Raw genomic sequence first — 8,508 nt, 5'->3', positions numbered from 1 at the left:
TATTAAGTCTCCCCCTCCCCCAACAATTTGGAGTACCTAGACCAGCAAAAAAAAAACAACAAAAAAACCCCACACACACTAAATTAAGAGACCTTCATAAAGTTCAAATCTTGTTAAAGAGAATTGTAATCTAGCACACAATGGCTTATAACGCACTCCATACAAAAAGACATCTGCTCCACATTTTAATCATTGGCCTCATACAAGTAAAAGTAACCAAGTAAAGGAGTTTTCAGCAGGAAGTATTAATAGTACGAAAAGAAAAGAAACACCGGAGATGAAGCCAGCAAACTGACCCCGTGAGAGAAAAGCAGCCAGGGGTGTGAGCCGGCAGAAGGGAAAGTTGCCTCCTAGCGCTGGGTGGATGGGGACATGTACGATGCCAACAGGAATGTGTTGGAGGGAGCTCCCAGGGGGGGGTCTCAGGAGATGGAGCTCGGTCTGAAATGATTTCATGAAAACAAAGACCATCTGACCCATAGGGGCAGAGCTACCCGCGTTCCACTCGATAACGGATTGGCAGCGGCACGCACAATCGCTGGGCGCCATCAAAATCAAGATGGGAACACAAAATAAAAGGCGAAAAAAACCCAAAATGAAAAACAGAAATTATTCTGAGAATGCTTCTTAGCCTCAAGCAGAGAAACATATTGAAATATTTAGCAAGGAACTTGGAAAGGCTCCAGATTTCTATAGTAATAAATGAGAAAAAAGTGTGAGAATGTAAAACTCAAGCGATATTGGTGGAACAATCTTCTGACTCGGAGTTACAGCATGTTTTCATACAGTGGGAAGAAATGAAAGCCGCAAAGCTAGACTTCTGGAAACAGCCTCTCAGGTAGTATTCCCATCATTGTTTGAATTTTTTTTTTTTTTCGGGGGGGGGGGGGGGGGGGGGGGTGGCGGAGGAGGTCCTACAGGCGCCACTTGTACCCAAACCCCTTTTATAGAGCTGGAAAGACAGCTGTGTGGGTAGAAAAAGATTTTGTAAATAAACCTGCAGGGTCTCTGCTGGTGGGCTCAACCCACCCCATTTGGTGCTGCGGGTCAGAGGGGCTGTTTGCATCCGAGTGAAGCTTTCGTGTATAAATCTGCAGGAGTAAGACTTAAATACTACAGTGGGTTTTTTTGTTTTTTGTTTTTTTTTAACTTTTTTGGGCTAGCTGGCTTGGCAAGTACCAGCTTTACCCTGCTCAGAGAAAATGAAATGGAGTCATAAATTACTATCATTTGATTTGATTCCACAAGACCAGGGAACATTTTACTTTGTGCATCTCAAAGTAATTGGAAAAGAAACACTTTCAAAAAGTCAACCATCCCTGTTATCTCCATAGCGCGCTGTGCTTGGTTCAGGTCCTCACTCCGGGAACACAGGGCCTTAGTCAGTGTGCACTGTACACTTCATGACGTTGCCTCTCACTCTCTAATTTTTCAGGGGCGGGGATCCCTCTCTACCATTTGCCCTCTCCATCATAGTGCTGGTAATTATTACCTTGTTAAGGTGCTATAACTGTTTAAATGTTTATTCTGATGGAATTTTTCTTTACTTTCCATCATTCATGATATGGGGCTGTGCATGCCAACTGGTTTTTCTAAGAGTAATTGTCCTCTTTTGAGCTGGACTTGTATTAGCTCCAGCGCAAACAAGATCTTTTGATACCCCAGGCGTGCTGCTGGTACTTTAAGGCAGCAGCCTACAAGTAATAAGTCCCTGGTGGCACATCCTCTGTGCTAGGGTTTTCTTAGCCTATGAATCTGTTTCTAGGACTGACTTTATCAGTGGCCCTGCATGTCTACATTGTATGTGCCCAGCACTGGAGTGATATTAGTGCTGCACTTTGGCCAGTGCATTTTCATAGGCTAGGCCATATTTTGGGTAAAACTAAATCGGAAACTGTTAAATCGGCTGTTACAAATTGAGGAGCAAAAACAGGGGAATGTATAGGATGCCACTTATTTATCCCAGGGCAATATATAATTAATAAATCAAATCAAAGAACAAAAAAAAACATTATAAGAGATACAATTCTGATGGAATTAAAAATACAATTGGACCCCATTGTGAAATCAGATGTTAGGTTCAAATCACGATCCCCAGTTGGAAAAAGACTGCAGCACTGCAGAATACACTGGTAGTGTGGCCCTTTCATATCTCTGCTATGATCTTCTAGCAACCAACCAAAGATGCTACTGCTAAGCTAAAGCAGCAACGCTCCCAGCTGAGCCAGTAGGCGAGCGCTGCCCGCTTCAGCCATTGCTCATATCCCTCCCTTTATTACTCTGCCCTGTCACAGTATATCAGCCAGGTTAACCCCTCAAAACCTAAAAGTCCAGGTTAACAAACAAGCATTTTCTTAAAAGGTGAAACCTTTCAATGGCTGTTTAATTAAACTATACATCCTCAAAACCAGACCAAAAAATATATAAAGAAGGAGGAACAGAAAGAAAACCCACCAGGTTCTTTACAAAAAAGACTTAAGACCTCATCCTCTTTCTTTCCTCGGATATCCCTTTCGAGTCTTTGAGTGCTAGGATGAGCGGCAGAAACGGGGAAGCAGCGTGCCGTAAATCAAGATCTCAGACTGTGCGGGAGTTCACACAACTTGCAGCTGGTGCGCAGGCAATGCTAATAATATGAATTAAACAGCTGTCTCCAAACCCTAAACAAGCTGTCAGACTGACTTTTGCCTTCGCGGATTCCGGCTTCCCTTTCAGAAGCCCTACAGTTTTCCCACTTTACCAGGTTTTTTTTTGTTTTTTTAAATGAATATTCTCTTTAAAATTGTATCTACAGAAAAGATAAGAATATTGTTATCTCTGGAAACAATCAACAGAAAGTAAAAATATTATGCATCATCAGTACCAAATTCACAACCTGTATCAACGCAGTTTAGGCCCCAGTACAATGAACAAGAAAATGAGGAGAGATGGGGCAAATAGAGCGAATAAAAAGAGGAGGGGCACTTTCTGACTTAGTAGACACTGTGCACGCTAAAGCAAAACATAATAAAAACAAAACAATCTTATAATGTGAACAAGTTCCTGGAAATTAACATCAGAGAGATCAACTGTCCAAGGGTCTAAGAAGCTAACTTTAGGAGTTCGTCCCTAAATTAGGCCTTTTGAAAATTCACAAGGGCCGAGAGCCTAAATTTAGTATCACAGTTTCACTAGCTTCCTAAATTTAGCACCCTAAAAAGTGCTTCAGAGGCAGAGTTAGGGTGGGGCAAATAGTGAGGTGCTTAGCCCGGATTTTCAGCATTAGACACCTAACATTTATTTATTGACATTTGGATTCTATTTCCTTTGCAGCAGATGCTCAGATCGGGTCACAATAGCATCAACAGTCAGATAAAAACAATACAAACAAACGCAAACAAGGCCTGGAGCCCAAGCTACCTTAAGACATGGATTTTCAGCCAGGCCTTCCTCCAAGACCCACATCTTCCACCCAACTTCCTGAACCCTCTATGAAGGACTGTGTTATGCACATCAGAGAGCAAACTGGTTCTTGAAATTATTCACAAACGGGTTTTCCTATGCTGGATCTCAGCATTACATTAACTGCAAATTCTGATTCGATCGCAAGCTCATGTAAATTGATTGTAATCCACCTTGAGGCCAACTCTGGGGAAAAGGCAGAATGTGAATGTTCGTAACGATAAATCAATAAAATATGAATATTCTCCCACCAGCAGCCTTTAAGCTTCGAGCATCCCCCTCCAATTAGCTTGATCCCCTAACCTTCTCTGATAGACTCAATGCCCTGTCCTCTTAACGTAGCCTTAAACAAGACCGACTTAACCACTTTGTGAAATGCCATCAAATCAACCATCAACCTAACCTCCATAAAACCACCATATAAAAAGGATTGATTTTGAATACTCTGCTGGAATCTCTAACTGGGCTGACTGTAATGAATAGTTTTCAGCGAGGCATAAGGTTAGAATATTTCCCTCAAAACACCTGGAGTTAAACCCTGCCAGGTCTTGAAGATCAGAATCAAACCTGTGCATGGGCTGAGATAGAAAACCAATGAAGGGTCATTGAAGTTGGCGTTATGTACTTGCTCCATTTGATCCCCAAAATTAAGCATGCCCCGCAGTTCTATACCATCTGAAGTCGCTGCATCAATTTCTTAGGAAGCCCTATAAATAGGGTGTTATTATAGTCTACTTTGGAAATACTAAAGATTGAACAATAGTTCTAAAGTCCTCAACTGCCAAAAATCTTTTAATGTAGGACAAAATAATTACCTCATGCAGGACCCTAAGCGCATTTCCAAACTCAAATGTGAGGTCTATATGAACATCCAACAGATGTATATCTTCAGAAACTGGCAAGGCGATCCCACATAACTACTAGAGCAGATTGCAAAAAAAAGGAAAGCTTTCTATTCCATGATAGTTCGGATTTAGCAAGACTAATCTTAAGTTTGTTCACCTGCAAACAAGTAGAGAGAACCTCCAGACCCTGATTCAACTTTCCATTTGCCGCCTCTCACTGGCATCCCAAGGGCACATATACTCGAATATCATCAGCATAGACAAATGCTTCCTAATCAAGAACTCTTATCATTTTTTGCCAAAGGCAGTAGATAAATGTTGAAAAGGAGTATGGACAAAAGGGACTCCCCTTGAGGAACCACAAATGAAGTTTGGTATGCAGCCAGGTAAGTTGGAACCACCCAAAACTTGCTTCCTATTTGCAAGGAAAGATCTAAACCAATCCATACAAGTTCCTAAGATCCTGATAGACTGGTCTACTAAGCAAAATCAAATGATCCACTGTATCAAAAGCTGCAGTGAAGATTAACCAGAACTACGGCAATGTCCCACCCTTTATCCAGGTAAGAGAGAGCAGATGATCCAGAAGGGCCATCAATGGAGTTTCAGAAAGCCTGACTGCCTTTTATCCAGAACATCAAAATCATCCAAAATGGACTCTGTTGTAGAAACTGCTTTTTCACATATTTTTGCCAGGAAATACATTTTGGAAACCGGTCTTAAATTTACCAGCTCTGATGTATCAAGTGATTTTTTTTTTTTTGAGCAGAGGTTTAATTATGCCTTCCTTTAAAGCCTTTGGCACATATCCAGATTGCAAAGAGGTATTAATTATTTTGACTTAAGGAAACCTAAATCTAGGCAAATGAGTAGAAGGCTTAAAATTAGGTTTCTAAGTTTTAAGGTTCTATATTTAGGTGTCAAATGAATATAGGCCCTAATTTGGGAACCTATTTTAGGAGACTAAATTTAGTTCAGCTTTTTTTTAAGAATATCAGCCTCAAAACTCCTAATCAAATTCGACAACTTCCAACTAACAAGAACACAAAACACTGCAAACAGAATGAGACCCTTTCCATCCTCTCCGAGTTTAAGGGGGAACATAATGGAAAGGCAACACCCACAGTCAAAACTTAAGAATTTTTGTCTTGGCATCTGAATAGGTCTAGCTGTATACCTGGGTACTTTTAAATTTATAAGGACAGCAAATTAATTTTCTTTCTGCTGAAAATATGCTTTGTTTTAAGGATTACATGTTCATCTTTTTGGAAGGCTAGTTCGACCACAAATGTCGTTTTAGAGGGAAGAGGCAGGGAGAGAAAGCTTTCGGAAAGACCAAGAGGCATTCAAAATACCCGACACAATTTCCGGTACATGCCTAAATAAACAGCTCACACCTCCCTACTTTTATTTCTCTAAAGTTTCCTTCCCTTGATGCTCCACAATATGAAAGACCCGAGCAATAGGAAAGGAATGGAAACTTGTGACATTTTCAACACGTTGACCAAATACTTGCAGAATAACTTTTAAGCACTAGTTGTCTGTAGGCTAGAGAACTTAATTTCAGATTTTTATATTTACTAATTTATTTGTAAAACTGTATCTACTGCACATTTCATATATGTTCATGGTGTTTATTTTTGATCCTGCTCTTCAGATTCTTACAATAATGTCTTTGGGAACAGTTCTGAAAACGGGCCAGGTGTATATCTTAGCTGGTCAAATTTTGCTGGGTTAAGTTTTGCACATTTTCAGCTGAATCTGACTACCCAGGTTTTCGGCTGTAAATTAGGATAACTCTACCCAGCTTAAACTGGCTAGATTTAGGATGCTCTTGAGCTCACATACTTGGCCAGCTAAATCTTTTCCCTTTAAAAGACATCCCCTTGACATTTAAGCCACCCGATCTCTAAATCAATGTCCCATCCTATGTGCCAAATGTCTCTGATAACTCCCCCCAAAACTCCAAATGACAAGCTGGCAGGACACAAACTTACAACCTACTGGGTCCAGTGCCCAGGGTTGCTCTGGCAACACCTAGCACCAGAGCAGTGATGATGCCTGGGCAGTAGGAGGTAAGCCTGTGTCTTCCCACTGGCTCAGTATTGGTAGCTTTTGGGGGTGATCGGGTGGGGGGTTAGGGGAATTACAGGGGCTGTCATCAAGGAAACACAAAGATCTTGTATATTAGAAACCTTATTTCCAATACTGGTCACAGTCTCTTGGGTAGAAAAATTGTTTCTAAGTAATTGAATGTCTTGATTTGAAGACTTCATCCCTGCCATAACCACATCCTCAATATGAGTAATTGCATACCGCAAGTCTCTAATGTTGTTTCTATTGGAGGGAGCCTCTTCCAACTGGATGCTCTTCCTCTACACGGTGGTTCATTAGGTAACAGGTCTAAAAATAAAAGTTTACTTGCATTGGTGCTGCCACGTTGGAAAGATAGAGACATCCCTCTTCCAGTCTGCTCCATCAGGGCTTCTCCACAGCTTATTTCTGACACTTCAAACACTTTCTTTGCACCATTTTGGACTCCCCTTCTTTGAGTGTCACTTCTGCCTGAGCCACAACAGCAAACTCCCGGTCTGTACTTACCACAACGGAAGCTGGAAGAGTAGTCACTCCAGCCGGCTATATCCCTTGGACTCCACTAGACCCTCTCTGCTCGGGCACCACAGAGGAAGAAGCAGGAGAATGAGAAGGAGAGATCTGTACTGCAGAACCCAGGAACCTCTCTCTCTCTCTGGGAGCCCCAGCTAGGACTTGCGGTCATGCCTAGGACCAAACTGCTGAAGTGTGAGAGCAGTGTTGAAACCCTGGGTGGAATGATGCTGCTTTCTTCATGAGCAACCAGACTCGGCACAGCATAGGAAGGCTTCCTTTCCCTTTATATCCCATGCTTGTTGACCTTCATCCCCCCCCTACATAAAAGGTAAGTATCCGTCAGCTTCACAACTCACATGTATTGCAAAATAAGATCAGTCTAAAACTAGTGCCACCATCTGGCCCATCAAAGACTTTCCTGATCATTTGGTTTTCAACAAACTTTAATCCTCTCTCCTGATTGAAATACTCATTGATTAGGAGAACAGAATTTTCATAACATAAAAGAAAAGAATGTCAGAGAAGGACCAATGCACCTATCAGATCTGCCAGATACATTTTTCTTTCCAGTTCCCCTATCATTTTGAGTAGATGAGCAGATAAATGTCCTTACCATACTTAAAACTAAAACAGATCCTCCCCTCCTCCACACTGCCACGTCTTTTACCCAACCTCTCATCCCTATCACTGCATTCTGTATCTGTCTGAAGCACGTTAATGATGTAAATTTTAATTGAAGATCTGTCAGACTGCCAATAAAATAAATTGCATGCTTCTGTTTGACGGATGAGTTGAGGTTTCCTCTGCTGAGATAGAATGTTAACATTTGGGTTAGGGATAATCGGGCGGCAAGGCTTTGAGCCATTTGTGCTCAAAGTGCACACTCTAGTGGAAGCTAAAGTAAGGAGGCTGAACAAAGGAAAATATTTTATTTGTAACTTCAAAATCATTACATGTTCCAAACGAGACATCAAAGATTACCTGGTTTCTGGGAAAATGGCTAAGAGCACCCCATTCTTTTTTTTTTAACCTTTCAGCACTTAGCTGAAGATATCTACCCATCATGGATTTTAAAAGGATTCACATCTAGAAGGCCCTACTTGTGTCAGGCCTTTGACAATGTATTTTATTCACACGTGGTCAGTTTGACATTTGAATTAGGTTGAGATAGTTATTCTATTTGGACTGCAAATGCATTTCTAATTTCCATAATTCTACAAATTAATACCCAGAGGGAGTAGAGCAGTATTAACTGGAATAGATTAAAAGTGGATGTAGATTAACTATCAAACTTTCCAAGTATGAGCTCAAGTTCAGATACAGTAGGGTATCTTCCCCCACCCCATGGGCCTAAATTTATTAAGCATTTTCCTCAAGACACAGAACAAGGCTCTACGTTTGTGCCTGAGGAAGCAGAGGGTGAAATGACTTGCCCAAGGTCACAAGGAGCATCAGCAGGTGAAACAGGATATGAACCTTGGCTTAACTGGATCCTAGCCTGCTTGTTTTAACCGCTAGGCTACTCCTGCACTCAGCTCAGCCAATACTACATCCACACAAAACCAGGCCCTTTGCTATTGGCATATAAAAGGTGTGTTTACCTTCATTAAAG

Source organism: Rhinatrema bivittatum, chromosome 17, assembly GCF_901001135.1.
Source record: "Rhinatrema bivittatum chromosome 17, aRhiBiv1.1, whole genome shotgun sequence".
Lineage (NCBI taxonomy): Eukaryota > Metazoa > Chordata > Amphibia > Gymnophiona > Rhinatrematidae > Rhinatrema > Rhinatrema bivittatum.
This window is presented reverse-complemented; position numbering follows the sequence as displayed.